Source organism: Nicotiana tomentosiformis, chromosome 7, assembly GCF_000390325.3.
Source record: "Nicotiana tomentosiformis chromosome 7, ASM39032v3, whole genome shotgun sequence".
Classification (NCBI taxonomy): domain Eukaryota; kingdom Viridiplantae; phylum Streptophyta; class Magnoliopsida; order Solanales; family Solanaceae; genus Nicotiana; species Nicotiana tomentosiformis.
Window position 1 is genome coordinate 83,223,704 of NC_090818.1, and position 18,792 is coordinate 83,242,495.

Consider the following 18,792-nt stretch of genomic DNA (forward strand, 5'->3'; position numbering starts at 1 on the left):
AGGAAACCATTCAAACATCCAATTCACTTGCTCATCTATCAGATTTCTAAAGAAACGCACCCAGCCTACAGCATTTCCAGGCTTTGCAAACCTATTTGGAATGAATGTCATCTTCTTTGGATGATGACTAGCTATGTAGTCATTCAGTGGCCTTCCATAATCCTGGCGATACTCACCCCTCTAAAAGTATTCAAGCAGCCAAACTTGTAGCAAGAGATTACAACCCTCAAAGTGTCTGAACCCATGCTTGCACCGATCCAGAGATTGGTACATCATGGCTAAGATCATCGGCATGATAGTGTACTTTTGTCCCTCATTTTTTTTTACCCTCATTAAAGTCCTGGCGACCATGGCTAAGCGAGTATGAATTTTTCCCCCTTGTATAGGAAAGATCAACAAACCCAAGAAGCAGACTATGAAAGCATAAACCCGGTGGTGTACCCATCCCAATGAGGTGATGGCTAGCTCCTCATGATGAAGGCGACATGATTTGCTATGCCCATAACGCTCATAGAGTAATTCAAATGGGATGTATGATTTCTTCAAAAAGACCAGCTCATCATTCTTCTTAAAACCCAACATTTTCAGAAAACTGCGTAGAGTGTGATTCTCTAGCACCAATAGTCCTGGACTATCCTATAGTAACTTGATGAAACCCCCTATTTCTTCCAGGGTAGGAGTCATTTCTATATTGCCAAATCAAAAAACAGCTCTTTTCTCGTCCCAAAACATGGTAGCAACCTCGATCAGTTCTCTATTTGGTCGAATGCTCAGCAAAGATGGAAGGTCACCAAGTACTCTTATCACATGGTTTCTATCACAGGGTGCAAGGTCTTTCCACTAGTCAATTAGCAAAGGCAGGATATTCTGGACCATACCGAACTTAGGGATTTCATGCTTCATTTTCTACAAACAAATAAAAGTTAGCCATTTCCCCCTCTAGATTCGGCTATTTACGCAATAATGATCAACATGTTGGCAACGTTTTCTCCAATCAATGCACATAATATGATGGTGTCCTTTGGGATTATGGAAATCTCGTTGGTCTTTGGACAGGATTCATCTAAGCTGGTTGTTCCATCAATGACGTCTCAACCCGTACTTGGTTTAGCATGATGCATGTACATTTCAAGTCGGAGTATGGTTTCTAGAAAGGCCCATACTGGTACTCTCAAGTGGACAACTTGAGAGGAAAAGGAACGGGACCGTCGACTGTATCGCTGATCAACTAGTCTACCGCAAATAAGCCTTTCCGGTTTAAAAGGTTTTTTTAGGAAAGCGCAGACACTCATCAAGCGTCGCTATGTTGATAATAGGCACGAGTGGAGTATGATGTGGAGCATGCTTTATGCAAAAATAATAACAAGTTGCCAAATATTTGCATGAAGAAAGTGCATAAAAAGACAGTAAATAATATGGTAAAAACAAACAGGAGGAAAAGAAGGGAAAAGAAAAGAAAGACAAAAGAGAGAAGTCAGTTTAACTCATGAAAATGTTCGAGAACGTAATGAAGCAAATAGGGATAGGAGAGTCATGATATGCAGTCTTAGACAAGATGAAAGAAATGGGGAGAGGACGTACATGTCATAGCAATTCAAGTAAATAAAGGGGAATAAGGGAGGGGATGTACATGTCATAGGAATTTAAACAAATAAAGGAAGATAAGGGAAGGGATGTACATGTCATCAAATATATCTGTTAATCCACACAAGTCAACTTCGTTATGCTAAGAGTCTAAGTGTAAATCCCCAGCAGAGTCTTCATGTTGTCGCGCCCCATTTTCTCGTGAAAGCGGACTTTGACGTGTGACAACTCTTTTAAATGGGTTAAAAGAGAAGAGTTGCCACCTAACCATTTTAATGGTGTGTTAGGACACCTATTTGCGAATAATTCTGGTTTGACTAGTCCGTGCCACCAAAGAATCTGGTAAGGGCTCAAGTTACCTCAAGGAGAAGGTATTATGCACTCTTCGAGGTCCACAACTGTGGGTCCCGACCGAGGTTTACACTATGCGGATTATCAGATTACAATTGTCCTAAGTGATCATATAAGTGAAGGAAGACATGGAATTTAAAGGTTCTATTATGAACACGAGCAAAGAAAATCGGGCAATAATTAGACTATTTAGATAATCAATACAAGTTTTTAGAGGTTACAAGGCACAACCATTCTATATTTGATGACTAAGTGTGAATAACAAACATATAGGGGGGTCCTAAGTTGTTTAGCCTAAAGGATCACCCAGTGCAACATAAATAATACTCCGTAACTCCCTTAAGGTAGGGGCTGCTCATACTATTCAGCGGGCACAAACTATCATCTCCTGCTACCCGATTACTATGTTAAAGTTGTTTACTTGAAGGCGTTCTAATCAATTCTAAGTCGTGTTCCATGCGTGCACTAGCCGTCCCATACTTATGGTCCAGGAGGCTTTGGACCTACTATTAGGTTGTTCTAGACTCTACTTACGATGCTCAAAAGTGATAAAACGAGTGCACATTCAAAAATATAGGACTACACATAATCAACAAATAAGAGCTCAAGTTTGCCTACTAATATAGACACAGATGCACGCAGGCAGTTATGAACTTATGCTAACGACGTTCAGATTATTATGCAGGCAACAATATATAGGAAGGCTTGGAGTCAAGGTATATTAAATTATTTAAGACATATGTACATTATTTCTATGTGATTGAACGATTCAAAAGTTAACAAGTTCTATAGGCAGTATTTCTAGGTGAGTGACAACACCCTATAGACATGATCTCTACACGATTTGCGTTTGGGCAGTGAGGCCATTGAAAACACAGAATTACTCATTTTGTCCCTATAGGCATGATTTTGAGACGAACTATGTAATAAGAAGAGAACATCAACAATACCAGTTTTAATTAATCAATTCAAGATCCTATAGACATGGTATATAGATGAGTCACGTGATTGAAAGAACTACATAAAAGCATGCATTTCCAGTCATTGCATTATGTTCCTATAGGCATGATATCTAAGCACAAAAGGTCCAATTTCAGACCTTATAGGCATACTTACTAACGTTTGCAAGTTAAGGAATTATATTAACCCTAGATCAAGCTTTCTAAGTGAATAAACAAGTTAATAGACACGTTGTGCAGATAATTCCCAAAGGTGGGACATGGAAAGCAAATAAACAATTAGAGCCCTATAGACATGCTTTCTACCTATTCATCGAAGATAGAGTATCACAGCCACCCAGCTTTCACTAATCCCCAGCTATTGTTTATTATAAGTTATTACAGGCCCAAGTGGAAAAATAAATGCTTCAAATATGACCAAATTAATAGTTGAAACAAATACAGGCCCAATAAGCAGTTACAAGCCCAAAGAAAATAACCCAATGACACTTTTGGTCTCCAGCAGCCCCATTCTTTGAACAAATAGCATACTCAAATCTCAGGCTCACCAAGGCATCAGAGTGTGACAATTACAAGGTAGAACTCCAACAACACACATGGATCAAAACCAGGCCCAAATGGATGATTTACTTATCCAATTGGATGCCAAACTTAACTATACAAGTAACAAACTACACATTGGATTAATTAAACAGCCTTTTGAAGTCTACACACTGAATTCTCAAAGTTGTATCTAATAGCAGATTTCACTAAAGCATATTGACAAGTTCATAAGGCATATATAAGGCAGGTTCATGCTTGCATTCTTTTCGAACAAAGCTAAGGTGACAGGATTGACCAACATGAGATAGCATACTACTTCAAGTAAAGTTTCAAAGCAAACATGGTCCAGAATTAGCATAAAGAACTTAGTCGTGAGATTTTAAACATCAGAGTCTAATAAAATCATGGACAGAAAACCAACAGAGTACAGTTCTCACATAAGGATGTCTAACATGAGAAACTAATGAAAATAGCATAACTAACAAGTTGGTGTACATGGTCTACAAACCAACCTTAATTTGAACTTGGTAAGTACCGGTCATAGCACAAAAGGCTTAAGCAACACCAGAACTTAGTAGGCAAGGATACATCAAAAACTAGACTATCAAATTACACATAAGAGAAAAGTTGGATGTTGCACTTTCACCTTGTAAACCATTGGTAGTACTAGACAACATGGAATTAAGTCAGGCAGGGAACACACCTTAAAGTTCACAATTAGCAGGGCAATACGTTTGGCTAACAACATGGCTAAGAACTAACTCTAGTAGGGTATTAAGTACACATGAATGATCCAACAGGAATTAGAACACATCAGTTGATTTATCACAAAGATACAGAGCAAGGCATGGAGATAAACTCAGGATGAGTGGCAGGTATAAACATTCAAACACACAAAAACACACTAGGTTGGGCATGCTTAAGGTAGTGAGAATCATTCATGCTGAAACACATACAGTAGGCATACATCAGAGTCAGAAGTTGGCCTGGTTCAGATTCTAGAAAAGTTCTGAGTCATAAAATGATAGGGGTAACACAGTAACATATAGATTCACAAAGTTTAAGTGACATAGATGTACAAAACATGAACATAACGAAAAGGAATGAAATTGACAAAGCCAAAGACACTTACTAGTTGCGAATTAACAAATGGGTAAAGAAGCAGAATAATTCCAACCATACTTCAATCGTTGAGGACAGAGAGAGCATCAGAACCTAAAACTCTGTGAGTCAAAGTTCCCAAGGGTTTCAGATGAACCCCGGGCAGTGCTCGCACTGAGAAGGTAAATAAATCGAAATCCACTGGCCATGGCTTTCAGCTGGTCAAGAGCCAAGAATGCAGAAAGTATAGAAGAATCAGAGTAGTGGTAAAAGTAGTTAAGTAATGAATCGTTGAGACCTCAAAGGGGAACGGGGAAGGGGGTTTATATAGTAGCAAACTTAAACACATGAACAAGGAAAACAATCAATTAAACATAAAAAAAAAAGGAAAGAATAGCATGCAAAATCGATTCACAATCAATTTAAAAGAAATCAGGCGAACCTTATTTCAAGACGGAGAACAAAAATAGTAAAAGCTCTCACTGAATCGGACCCATATGGCCTGGTAGTGAGTGTATCAGTTCAGAAACATGAAGATAGTACGGAATCGGAGTTGAACGAACACCCAATGACTCAGCTTCCTTAAATAATCGAGTACCAAATACTGTAACGTTGAGGAAATGGTAAGAACCATCGTGTGAGCAACAAAGTAAAGGGGATATGGAAGATTTTCTATGTGATATAGGATTAGGGATGGGGTTTGAATGAAAACGGCTAGGGTTTCTCAAAGAAAATGGAGAGAATGAGAGGATTTAGGGGCGGCTATCTCAGAATAATGGGCGTTAGGGTTTGGGTGAGTGTAATTAAAAACGAGGGAATGGTTGTGGGCCGTTGATCATTTCAGATGAACGGCCAGGATTAGAGGAGAAGCGGGGCAGGTCAAATGAACGGGTCGCGTCTGGGTTGGGTTAATGGGGTCGTTTGGTTTGGGCCGCTGAAGAGTGAAAATGGAGTAGGATAGGTGTTTGGGCATGATTTGGTCCAAAACTTAGCCCTATATTTGGCTAAGAATTAAATACATGAAAATTATTTAAAATAATTTAGAAAATGTAATTTATAAATAATAAAAATATGACTTATGCAGTAAAATGGTTGAAAATAACAGGTTAACGTTATTAAAATATAAAATGCTATTTTTGGTGTAAATAATGTAATTATGTATAGAATATAGGCTATTATTGCAAAATTACGTAAATAACTCAAAGATACAAATGTAATTATATGAAATAAAGTAAAAATGTTATAAAATAGGTATGTGAGTATAAATAATATATTTGGATGATTAGGTCATCAAAACATAATTTGAAAGGATAATTAAATAAATATTTTAATAATTTAAATGCAAGAAAATCAATTTTAAAGTCTTATAAATTATGAAAAATTACAGAAAGTACTTATATAACTCTTGTATATTGGTGATGATGTAGGAATTATATTTTGAAAGTACATAGGATATTTATAAAAATATGAGGGAAAACTTGGGTATCAACAAACTCCCGACAAGATAGGTTGCAAAGCATGCTTGTAGGCCACCTCACCCACTCTCTCTAAAATCATAAATTGACCAATATACTGAGGGCTCAACCTTCTTCCCAAATCTCATCACGCCCTTCATAGGCAAAGCACGAAGAAGAATTTTCAGGCTCCGCTAATGGTAGAAACTGATCCCACTTGCCTCCGAAATCAATAACATAGGCTCTCAACATATCCTCAATAATCTCAATGGTCCGTTCGGACTACCCATCCGTACGAGGGTGAAATGCAATGCTCAACTCCACCTGCATGCCCAACTCACATTGCACAACTCTCCAGAAGTGCGATGTGAATCGAGTACCCCGATCCGATATGATAGAAATAGGCACACCATGCAAACGGACAATTACGATGATGTTGATCTGAGCCAACTTCTCTAAAGTGAAAGAAGTCATGATTAGAATGAAATGAACAAACTTGGTCAATCTGTCCACAATGACCCCAATATCGTTAAACTTCCTCAAGGTCCATGTCAATCCTACAACAAAGTACATATTAATGTGCTCCAATTTCTACTCCGATATATGTAACCTCTAAAGATAACCACATGGTTTCGGATGCTCACACTTGACCTGCTGACAATTCAAACATCGCGAAAAAATGTCCAACAATGGCTTTCTTCATCCTCTGCCACCAATAATGCTGCTTCAAATCACAATACATCTTTTTAACACTTGGATGATTAGAATACCGAAAATAGGAGCCTCATCAAGAATCAAATCCCTCAAACCATCCATAGTAGGAACACAAATTTTACCTTGAAGTGACAATCCACCATCATCACCAATAACCACATCCTTATCCTTAAGGACAAACAAATGAGGATCATCATACTAGCGAGCCTTAATGCACACAAACAAGGATGACTAGAAACAACACAAGCAAGGACTCTACTAGGCTTAGAAATATCCAGCCTCACATATTCTATTAGACAAAGCATGAACATCTATACCCAAAGGCCTCTCCACTGCTGGAATAAATGCCAATCTGCCTATACTCTCCGCCTACCTACTCAAGGCATCCGCTACCATATTCGCCTTACCCGGATATATGAGATAGTGATATCATAATCCTTCAACAACTCCAACCACCTCCGTTGCCTCAAATTCAAATCATTTTAATTGAACAAATGTTGAAGACTCTAATGATCAGTGTAAACCTCACATAACACGCCATATACATAATGCCTCCAAATCTTAAGCGCGTAGCTAAGTCCAAATCATGTATCGGATAGTACTTCTCATGGGGCTTTAACTGGCACAATGCATAGGCAATCACCCTACCTTCCTGCATCAACACACATCCAAGGCCAACACGTGAAGCATCCCAATAGAGAATATACATCCTCGACCATGAGGGAAATACCAAAATGGGATCTATAACCAAAGTAGCCTTAAGCTTCTGAAAGCTCTCCTTGCACTCGCCAGACCATCTGAATGGAGTTCCCTTATGAGTCAACTTGGTCAATGGAGTTGCAATAGATGAAAACCTTCTACAAAGCGACGATACTCTCCAACAAAACCCAAGAAACTCCTGATATCTATAGCAATAGAAGGTCTAGTCCAACCTTGAACTGCCTCATTATTTCTTCAGATCCACCTTGATCATATCACTCCCGTGACATAAGCATGCCACTTATTCCAACTAAAACTTGCACATGGAGAACTTATAAATCTTCTTCTCCTTTAGTATCCGAAGCAAAATCCTCAAATATTGTTCGTGCTCCTCAGCCCTGCAGGAATACACCAAGATATCATCAATGAACACAATAATAAAAGAATCAAAATAAGACTGGCATGAAAGCCATTATGGCATTAGTCAAACCCAAAGATATCATCAAAAGCTCATAATTCCATAACGAGTCTTGAAAGTTGTCTTAGGGATGTCAGAAGCCCTAATCTTCAACTGGTGATAACCCGATCTCAAGTCATATTTGAGAACACCCTGGCACCCTGAAGCTTATCAAACAAATCATCAATACAAGGAAATGGATACTTATTCTTGATAGCAACCTTGTTTAACTGCTTATAATCAATGCATATCCTAATGGAACCATCCTTCTTCTTCATAAACAACACTGGTGTACCCCAAAGAGACACACTCTGCTTGATGAATCCCTTATCCCACAACTCCTGCAACTGCTCCTTTAACTCTTCAACTCAGCTAGATCCATGCGATATGGTGGAATAGATATGGGCTGAATGCCCAGCTCCAAATCAATACCAAGATTAATGTCCTTATCGGGTGGCATGCCTGGTAGGTTGCTTGGTTTCACGTAAAGTCTCTCGCTCCTCTCCCTCTTTTTCTTGGTAGGTCTGTAGGAAACACATCTAAAACTCACTCACTATAGGGACGGAATCAACCGTAGGATTATCATCTCTAGCATCTCTAACAAAATCGACATATTCCAATCATCCTTGCTCAACAATTCGTTAAACCTTTAGAAATGAAATCACCTTACTTGAAGTATGACCAAGAGAATCCCTCCATTCCAACCTTGGTAAACCCAGCATAGCCAACGTCACAGTCTTAGCATGATAATGAAGAATAGAATGGTACGGAAATAACCAATCCATACCCGAACTCACCTCAAAATCGACCATATTAAGCAACAGAAGATTAACTCTAGTCTCATAACCCCCAATGGCAACCACATCAGACCAATATACACGATCCACCCTAATAGAATCACCAATAGGTGTAGACATAAGAACAAAAATATCAACAGAACCATAGGCATATCCAAAGAAGAAGAAAAATATGATGACACATATGAATAGGTAGACCCCAGATCCAGCAATACTGAAGCATATCTAACATAGACAGAAACCATCACGTGATCACTGCATCTAAGGCCACTGCCTTGGGTCTACCCAGAAAAGAATAGCAACGGGCCTTATTATCACTAGTCGAGCCTCCACCAACCTGACCTCATTCTATAGGGTGACCTCTAACTGCATGCCCTTCCCCTCTAGCTGACTGGATAGGGGTGACGCAATTGGTGTGGGAATACTGACTTGGGAACTTTTATGAGTTGTGCATCTTCGAAGTTTAGGGCAATACTTCATCATATGGCCGAACTCTCCACACTCATAACAACCCCTAGTTGAACGAGGCTGTGAAACCTGAAACTGCCCCTGATTCCCAGACTGATCATGGTACGAGCTCGCTGGGAGAGTGTTAAAAGATAATGGAATTGGAATGCTGAAAAATGGTCGAGCCATTGCACCACGGGCTCCATTCTGTGTAGAATAAGGTGGCCTGCCATGATGGTCTCTATCAAACTGACCTTTACCTCCGGATGAGATACCACTGAATCTACCAAAACGACAAGGCCTCTTTCCTCACCATGTCCTCTCTCCCTGACTATGAATATACTCGATCCTTTGAGCTATATCTACGGCCTAATGGAAAGTAGTCCCGATCTCTGACTCTCGGGCGATAGCAACTCTGGTATGATAAGTCAAGCCCTCAATAAACTGCCTTACCTTCTCTGCCTTGGTGGGGATCAAAAAAGCTTCATGACGAGACAATTCTATAAATCTTGTCTCATACTTAGTCAATAACATATGATCCTTCTATAGATGCTTGAACTGGCCTCTCAACTCATCCCTCCTGGTGGGAGAATATACCTTTCAAGAAACAAATGTGAAAATTGAGTCTATGTAAGAGGAGATGAACCAGCTGGCATGCCCAACTCATAAGTCTGCCACCATCTCCGAGAAGGTCCTCCCAACTAAAATGTAGTAAAGTCCACCCCGTGAGACTCTACCAAACCCAAATTGAGAAGCACGTGATGACGTCGATCTAGAAAATCCTGAGCATCTTCTAAAGAGTCACCATCAAAGTGAAGAGGTTGTTCTCTATCCTTTTCTGCTCCTCAGCAGACATGGCAGATATATATCAAGCCTAGTTGCTACAGTAGGATGCTCGTCACCAATAAGCAATACCCATGCGGCTGAAACCTCATCGTTGCTTGCTCTAAAGTACAAGTGATAGGGTTTTGAGATCCTCTTCCAGACTGAGATATGGTTGGGGCCACTGGAACCACTCTAGCCTAGGTCAATGCATCAATAAAGCTGACCAACTTGGCAATAACCTCCTAAAATACTAGTGCGGCAACAAAGACCTCTAGATGTTGGGCAAGCACCGGAGCCTCAACATTCTCATCCATGATCTGATCCTCTACCTAATCTGAAGGTAGGTCTGTTGCAACTGCCTTAACATGGCCATGGGCTCCAATGGATGCTCGACCTCTAGATATGGTTGTGCGGCTCCTGGCAGGAGCCTTGGCCCTACCCCAACCCCTACCTCTCTCGGCTATAGCCGGTAGTGCTGCCTCTCTGTCAACTGCTTTTTCTACTGAAGCACGCATTCTCACCATCTATGAGAGAGTAGAAGAGAAGATTTAGACTCAGATAATAATCAGCGCACTATGAGAAGTCAAGAAAGGAAATGTTTTCTAAAGCCCTATAGCCTCTCATAGATAGATAGTGACGTCTCTATATAGATGTACAAGACTCTACTAGGCCTCCCCGTGACTTGTAAGACCCTTAGAACCTAGAGCTCTGAGACCAACTTATCACGACCCAAAATCCCGCATAAGGACATGATGGCACCTAACGCGCTTTCTAGGAAATCCAACACTCGATCAACAATAAAAAAAGTATATTATTAAGCCTTTAACAAATTTATTATAATAATATGAAAGAAAAAATAGTCTCAAAACCAATATCTTTAACACAAATGTCTAACACTCTGTCTGGATCATTGTTACCTATCATTTTATAATGTATTGTACTGTATTGTATTGTACTGTATTGTATTGTACTGTATTATATCATTTTGATGGATACAACATTTGGATAGATTGTATCATTTACTATTGTTAAATAACATCTTTATTGTTTGGTTTGACTATATTGTATTGTATTATACTGGTAAGTTTACTAAAATACCTTCAATTATTTTAAATAGTAAACTTTTAAAGACTTACTCATAAAAATGATTTATTTTATCCATGTCTTCCTCACAAGGAATCACCATTCTACCATAATAGCGAAAGCACCAAACTCGTTTCATAGAAAAAAACAAATAATAATTCACATCCGCATAAAAAATTAGATATAGTTGCAGCACAATAAGGAGAATTAAAATATGTGGTCATTGGGGAAAAAAGTACCTGTAGTTTCGAATGGCAGAAACCTAAGCAAATTATATATGTTAATAAAATCAGCAAAAAGTTTGCAAAGATCATCGATGAGATAAAAATACAGAAAATATGATAGGGAAAACTAACCAAAATAATGCATGGCAGAAGGATGGAGACAAAGTATATAGTTGGATGAAGTACAATGTAAATAATAGGGTAAAGGGTAAAATTAAAATATAGAATAATAATAAGTGGAGTCGTAATTGGAAAGAAAAATACGGAACAATCCCATCACACCGATTTGGTTGTTTCATAAAATGGGGTTTTTCATTGTTCCGGAATAATGGATTTAACAATATAATACAATCAATTTTATATTAACAATCAAAACAAACATTGTACCTGGGTAACAATACAATACAATACGACGGGTAACAACCATCCAAACAATACGTAAGACATGGTCTAAACATGACTACCATTGTTTAACAATGCCCAAAACTCGGTGCCACATTATCATAAGCATCTAACAAGAGTAAATAGTACCATCTGAACAACAACATCTATCTAAAAAAGGGGAAAAGCTAGATAGAAATAGACAGGTAGGGAGGAGGACGTCATGTGCTACGGATCAGATCAAGTAAGATAGCTCACCACAAAGTCTCCAAAATAGAACTCCTACTTTGTTGGATGAATTCCACTAACACCAGCCTCAGAACATGCATAAAAATGAGCAGAAGTGTAGTATGAGTACACGGTACTTAGTAAGTACCAAGTCTAGCATCAAAGAAGTAGTGGCGACTGGTCGACAACGACACTTACTAACAATCCAATAATCAGGTGAAAGTATAAATAAGATACGAAATAAAGCATGGCATCATCAAATGAGTACAAAAGCTCAACACACAGTTCAAACAGAATTTAGGCATACTTTACAGATTAAGGAGATCAAATAAGATATCAACACCTCAATCCTCATATAAAGACATGATACATGTCAAAAACATTTATATAAAATTGTTGCACCAGTCAAAGTATATATATATATGCATGCTCGTGATCCTTTCTCAATACCTCACAACACAAATCCATGTGCCTGACACAAGCCACGTGTTCAAACCAAGCACAAAAAATTCAGGAGCCTATGCTCACAAGGCCCAAAGCAATATGAGTAATCACCTGAGTGCAGAGGCACAGATCCATATCCAGGCGTTGATCATTATCCAATAATCCATATCCACTCATAGTGTTCGTAGTGCGAATATCCTCAACTTTGCACAATAACCGACTCTCTATGCATATGCATATGAAATAATAATTAAGAAGTATTGGGCTTAACAATAAAGATGAGGATAAAAGCTCATATGGCTAAAAGATAGTTATGGCTGGTCATGTAAGTCAATTTATCAGAACGGTTTAATAAGCTATTTCAACATACATAAGCTTAATCATATTATTCATGAGTAAATTAAGCCATATAACCACGAAATCATGAATCAAATAAGGCAAGTTTATGACTACTGATTAATAATAAAGCGCAACACGGGAAAAATAATCCTTTATGCCCAATTCAACAAGTCATAACCTTAAAGATGCTTCTAAATCATAATTATGAATCACCACGTAGCCATGGAATCAATTGAAACATGGATAATAACTTCGCATAATCCAAACAAGGCATAACTCAAGTCGAAACCATAGGATACGGCCATAACCTCGTCACCTCGCATACACGTGGCTCTTAAATCAAGAAACAAGCAGCAAATAGATCACATATGGAGAAAAGTTCCTCTTACAAGGAAAGACAAGAGACTTACCTCCACCCGGTAAGCTTTAATCAATCAACCACTGCCTTTCCTTTCAAATCCAACACCAACCAACTCGAATCTAGTCAAATATAACCCAATAACGTCAAAAATGTTATAGGAATCAATTCTAAATGATAAAGCTTTAACCTTTAATCAAATTCTGAAAAGTCAAAAAAAGTCAACCCGGGCCCACATGGTCAAAACCCGAGTCAAGGGGTTGATCCCGACTGCCCATAACCTTACTAGTCCAAATATATGATTAGATTCCAAATTAGGGTCAAATTTCATAATCAAAAACCCCCCAAAATTACTCCTTAAGTTCATACCAAACCCCCAATTTCTACACTTAAATTTTTTGTTTTAGGGATTACAAATCCATGTAGATTCTTGAAATGTATTCACAAATGATTAGAAATTACTTACCCTCTTTCCTTGTATGAAAGTCTCCTTGCAAAAACTGCCTCTCTCCAAGTCTAGAGTTCAAAATATGAAAGAATGGGTAAAATCTCGAAATAACAACTTAAAATAGTCCTCCCTGGTATACCCTTCGCGATCGCGGTCCAAAGCTTCTTGATCGCGAAGCACACAATGCTGATGCCCAAAAATTACCGTACACATTAACATCTGAAGCCCCGTGATCGCAAAAGCCAAACAGTTCAGCCCCCCATGAATGTGAGCTCCACTTTACGAATGCGATGGCCAACATCCTCCAGCCAGACTCCGCCTCTACGCAAACGATGAACCACCCACGCGAATGCGAAGACAAACCTCTCGTCTAACTCAACACTCTATGATTGATTACCACCTAACGCAAACACAATGAGCAAAATCATACCTACCAGACCCACTTCTCCGGGATCGCGAGACTAAGTTCCGCGATAGCAAAGCACTACCCTGCACCAGCAAATCAGCAGCTACTACACATAGGAAATGGTCCAAAACTACCTTGAATCACACTTGACCCCCTGGGACCTCGTCCAGTCACTTAAAAATTCTAAATACTTCCTAAAAACTTGTCCTAATGCCCAAAACATAAAAAACAATAATAAAACCAAGGATCATATATCAAAATTCTTCTCTTAACTTTCAAATATTCCAACTTCGTCGAACCCGTCCGAATCACACTTAGACATTCTGGCTCACCACCAAAATTTGCACACAAGTTTCAATCAACTAAGTGAACCTATCCAAAGTTTTATAACACCAATCGAAACCCGCTAAAATCAATGTCAACTATCAGTCAAACCTAAGAACTCTTCAATTCTACAAATTGCCAGCTTTCATCAAACATAGCCAAAACCTTCTAGAACCTCTTAATCTAAATTTGAATATATGCCTAATTCCAAAATTACCATACAAAATCTTGAAACCATACAGTTTTGGATTTCGAGGTCGTTTACTCAAAAGTCAAACCTTGGTCAACTCTTACTACTTAACCTTCCAAAATGAGACTAAGTATTCCAAATCACTCCCAAACCTTTCCAAATCGAACCAATCATCTCTGCAAGTCACAAAACAAGAAACAAATGTATAAAAATTACTAAAGAGGGGAACATGGCTCAAATACACAAAACGATCAGTTGGGTCATTACAAAAGGGGGTTGTTACGATGGGTGTAAAGGAAGAGGTAGAGAAAACCAAAGAGGAGGGTTTCTGCTGGTTACAGATCATTTTAAATTAAACAAATCTATAAAAATGCCCTACCGCGCCACAGGGTGCGATGCCTCACGGTAGATTAGAGAGTCACCAAATAATTAGAAATTTTGCTTAGAGTGGCATATGGTTCGACACCCACGAGGCGTGCTAGGACATTCTTTTCATATTTCTACTCTTTTGCTTGCTAGGTTGCTCCCCGACTTTATTTTGCACATTTTACTGTCCAATTGATGCCAATACATGTTCCTACAAACACAAAAAACTCCTATAGTACAGTTAGTCATATTCTATAATCATTTAAGCTACTTTACGAATGCAAGATAAAATGTAAAAAGTTAATCTGAGTTATAGTCATTAGCTTGACTCTGCCACTTAGGCTCATTTGATTACAATAATTGAGAATTTCTTGTCAAATGCTCCGACAAAGTACGCTTTTAACTTGTATTTATTCACTTTAAAACTCTTCATTCTTTCCTTATTATGGATTTCAATCACACCATATGGGGAGACATGTTTCACCACATACGGTCCAGTCCACCTTGACATGAATTTTCCTGCTGACAATCTAAGTCTACTATTATATGAAAGAACTTAGTTCCCTTTATGAAACTCCTTTGGCTTAATCAGACGATCATGCCACCTTTTTGTCTTCTCTTAGAATGGCTGTGCATTTTCATACGCGTCCAATATAAATTACTTCAACTCATTCATCTGCGATGATCTTTTCTCACCTACAAGACTAAGATCAAGGCTAAATAACTTAATTGCCCAATATGGTTTATGTTCAATCCCAATAGGTAGATGACATGATTTCCCATATACTAGCTTGAACGGTAAAGTCTCTATGGTTGTTTTGAATGTAGTTCTGAATGCCTATAATATAATGACCCAGCCAATGTTTAATGTATTTGAGCCTCGTTCCCTAATTGATGTTTCCTATATGTGTGTTTGTTATTTTGTGACTTGCGGTGTTGGTTATCTTGGCTTCGGGAAGATTTGAGAGTGATTGGATACACTTAGTCTCATTTTGGAAACTTAAGTTGTCAAGAGATGACAAAAGTTTGACTTTTGAGTAGACGGTCTAAGAATGGCAATTTGATGGTTCCAATATTTTTGTATTGTAATTTTGGACTTATGCGTATGTCCGGGTTTGGATTTGGAGGGTCATAGTATGTTTTGGCTCTATTTCCTAAGTTGGCAATTTGAACGTTTGGAGAGTTCATAGGTTTGACCAGGAGTTGACTTTAGATTTAAGGGTTTCGATTTTATTCCAGGACTTTGGATAGGTTTTCTTGGTTGATTGGAGTTTGCGTGTGAAGTTTGGTTGGAATCCGGAATATTTATGCATGATTCGGACGTGTTTGTGGAAGTTAGAAAGTTTGGAACTTAAAAGATTGATCTTGATCGTCGATTCTTAGTTTTGATATTATTCGTGGTGCTTTGACCATTTCGATACGTTTGGATTAGGCACTCTGACTTGTTGGTATTATTGAACGGGGTCATGGGAGTCTCGGGTATGTTTCGGATAGGTTCTGGATCATTTTTGGTGTTGAAGGTAGGTTTGGTGCTGGTGTGTCGCACCTACGAGTTTTGGGTGTGTATGTGCGATGTTGCACCTAGAGATAGATAGGCACATATGCGAGCAGTAGCGGGGAGCTGAAGGACTGCCTCTGTGAAGGTTGTTGCGCATAAGCGAAGTGTGGGGCGCACCTGCGAGATTGCAAAAGCAGAGTTTATCTCCATAGATGCGAGGAGTCGGCTGATTGGTGAACCTCGAAGATGCGAAGATTATGTCACAAAAGCGACTAAGTAGGCCGCAAGTGCGAGATGCGTGATAAGAGGTTTTTAAGTTGAGTTTTAGGTCATTTTTCATTATTTGTAGTTTTGGAGCTCGACTACAGTTGATTTTTAGGGAGATTTTCATCACTACTTTATGGGTAAGTATTTATCACTTGGATTTGACTATTTATCTTGAATTCCCATGGATTTATGCACTTTAATCATGAGAGTTTGGAGAGAAAATTGGGGTTTTTAGCATACAACTTAAGAGAACACATTTTGGGGATTTGAGGGTCGATTTGGACTTGGTTTCGGAATTTAATCACATATTTGGACTCGTAGGGTATGGGAAGTTGGGATTTACCCCTTGACTCGGGTTTTGAACGTGTGGGTCCAGGTTGAATTTTATTGACTTTTTGAGAATTGAATAAAGATTGAAGCATTATTGTTAGGAATTGATTCATATGGCTTTATTTGACGTTATTGAGTTATTCTGGCTAGATCCGAGCAGGTTGGAGGTGATTTTCAAGGGGAAGGCGTTCTTGGTGTATTGATTTGGCTCGTTTAAGGTAAATATCTTGGCTAATCTTGTGGAAGAGAATAACCTTAGTATATGACTTTACTTGGCTAATTGAAGTGTGTGAATAAAAATGTATATGCGAGACGACGAGTGTATATACAGGTGCTATGTATGTCTTTGACTGGATTGGACCTTAGGCTTATAGTTTGCTTTGTTTGGACTTTGTATTTCCTGTGGTAGGTATTTGATCATTTGTATGGTTACATGAACTAGTTGAGTCATGTTAAAGAACATGCATAAACTTGATTTCCTGTTTGAGTATGAATCTTGTTATTGTATGGTGTACCCGCCTAATTTGAGTTGTAGTTGTACGCTTTGTACATGAATACACCTTAGCATTTTAGTTTCCTCTTTCCTTTAGTATTTGACTTGATATCTATTGTTCGTATACATGTATTCTAGTTTATGGTTTTCTATGATATGGACTGGTTTAGAGCACGTGAGTTACCCGTGCGGATGTTGTGATTATTGCACATGAGTTGTCAGTGCAATGTATGGATAAGGATCCATCCCCTTAGGGTCTTCCTCTCATGTTTCTCCTTGATAAAGTACACGCAGATTATGGAAACTGATCAGCGTTTGAACTTTGTGTATATTCTCTATATGTAAACTCCTTGGATGTATACATGTTTTTACTGCGTCTCTTTTCTATATGCAGCCTCGGAATGTATATATGCCTTTTATGCATATCTTTCGTATATGTTGATTTAGTTGATGTAATGACTCACGTTACATATTTCTCTATATGTGGACTCTGTGCAACGTGATTTGATATTCTTGCATATCTTCTCTAAATGTCGAGCTCTAAGATCCTTAGGACTCTTTTCTAAGGAGGTGACAATTGGCGATAATGGTGTATTGAGACTCTAGGGTCGAATTTGTGTTCCTAATGTGGATGGCTTGAGGGAGTTGATCTTTAAGAAGTCTCACAGTTTGTGGTATTCTATTCATCTATGTTCTACAAAGATGTACAGTGATTTGAAGCAGCATTACTGGTAGAGAAGGATGAAGGAAATTGTCAGGCATGTTGCACGGTGTTTGAAATATCAGTAGGCCAAGTATGATCATCAGACACTGGGTGGTTCGCTCTAGAAGATTGATATACCGGAATAGAAGTGGAAGCGCATTACAATTGGGTTTGTGGTAAGGTCTCCACAGACTTTGAAGAGTTTCATGCCATTTAGTTCATTGTGGATCGGTTGACCAAGTTGGCGCATTTCATTTCGATTATGACTTCATACATATCAGAGTAGTTGGCTAAGGTCTATATTAGAGGGAGTTTTCTCTTGCATGGTGTACCTTCTATCATCTCAATTCAGGGCACTCAATTTACTTTGCACTTTTGGAGAGCTATTTAATGTGAGTTGGGCACGCGGGTGGAGTTGAGTACTGCATTTCACCCCCGGGCGGATGGGAAGTCTAGGAGGACCATTCAGACCTTGGAGAATATGCTGAGGGCCAGTTTTAATGATTTTGAAGACCAGTGGGATCAGTTTCTACCTTTAACGGAGTTTTACTACAACAACAACTACCAATCTAGTATTCAGATGGCTATGTATGAGGCATTATATGGAGGCGATGTTGTTCTCCAGTTGGTTGGTTTAAGCCTGGTGAAGCTAGGTTATTAGGCAAAGATTTGGTTATTGATGTTTTAGAGAAGGTGGAGTTGATTTAGGAGAGGATTCGCACAGCTCAGTCCAGGCAGAAGAGTTATGTTGATAGGAAGGTTCACAATGTGGCATTTAT